Genomic DNA, 1,437 nt, shown 5'->3' on the forward strand with positions numbered 1-1,437 from the left:
GACACTGACGTAGTGGAGTGAACGGCTATGTTCCAACAAGGCCCACAACAAGCCTTCCTAAAGAGCATGTCTCCGGTCTCCACCCTGTACGAATGTGTATCCATCTGGGCTTTCATTGCCTACCATTACTCCGCTTGTTTTCTTAATTGCACGGAATCAGTCCGAGTGCGGTATTGCTTCCAGATAGAGCGACAAGGAGAGATAGTGAGAAAAAGAGAGTGAGTGAAGGCTCTTCAATGAAAAATCTGCCACCTGTTTAACCAGCTAACACACTACGCTGCGTAGGGGACTGAGATAGGTGCCGAAAAAGGCTTGGAGAGTGCAGAAAATATGAAAATTAAGAAAAATTGCGAGTATACATTAAATTGTAGCCCTATAATTTCGGCACACTCATTTGAAGAAGTGATAAGAACTCACTTAGATACAGGTAAACAACATGTTTAATTGGCGCTCATGCGAAAGGCAGGGGAACAAACCTAAAACGGTCGCTTACATTCTCAGCGGCATTGGAGCAAGCGCCTTCATTTTACATTGCTTCGCTTTTTTTACTGAACTTATAGGAAATGTTCCTGGCAGGAAATCCGAACCGAAGAAAAGAGAACGAAGATAGGACGTCTTTTTGAAAAATTATTGAGAGGACAAGAAATATTTTTATGAGATTCACTAGTACGCTGTGCTTTTTTTACTTCGTGGTCAATTCGGGTGGCTAATATGCCAGTTACCCCGGAGGCCAAATACTTTGATAGAATTGAAGGAGAACATAAAATTGGTGTTGCCTTTTCAGTCACGCTCAGAACATTAGTTCAAATTTTATAAACATATCTCATAAACGGACGATTTATTTTAATAAAGCAATGCAAAAGACTGAAGCAAAGATTAAGAACTGCTGAGTTCCACCGCACTCCGATATTCAATGAAGGATAGAGAGCAATACAGCCCTGGCTGAAGAACATATGTTTTGCTATGCGTGAAAAAAACATATATGACGGAAGAATTGATTTGACAGTTTTTATGATATCCTGAAGATGATTGAACGATCAAGCCAGTCAATTTTGTCTCGCTGACTGACTGTGGCGCATATAATCTCGTCTGCAGGCTCCGCCGTACAATGTGTTCTTCGAGGAGGGCGGCCGCCTGGAGCAGACCGGCATCGCAGGCGAATTCCAGTCCATCGTGCTTCGCTCCATGAATGCAACGTACGTAGGGAATGAGTCGGACACGCACTGACCTATCGTCACCGCAGGCATTGTATCCACGGCACACACCCAGAAAAATGACCTTGCGAATGACGTCATACGTTTCGAAGATGTAACAGCAGTAGTACTAGTGTCGGCGCCCAATCCGATGACCCACAGCAAGTCAGCATGCGCACTGGAGGACCAATCTGTATGCCCACAGCACCTCAGTGAGAAGAAAGTCACCCTGCCTATCTCCCTC

This window comes from Amblyomma americanum, chromosome 3 (assembly GCF_052857255.1).
Source record: "Amblyomma americanum isolate KBUSLIRL-KWMA chromosome 3, ASM5285725v1, whole genome shotgun sequence".
NCBI lineage: Eukaryota > Metazoa > Arthropoda > Arachnida > Ixodida > Ixodidae > Amblyomma > Amblyomma americanum.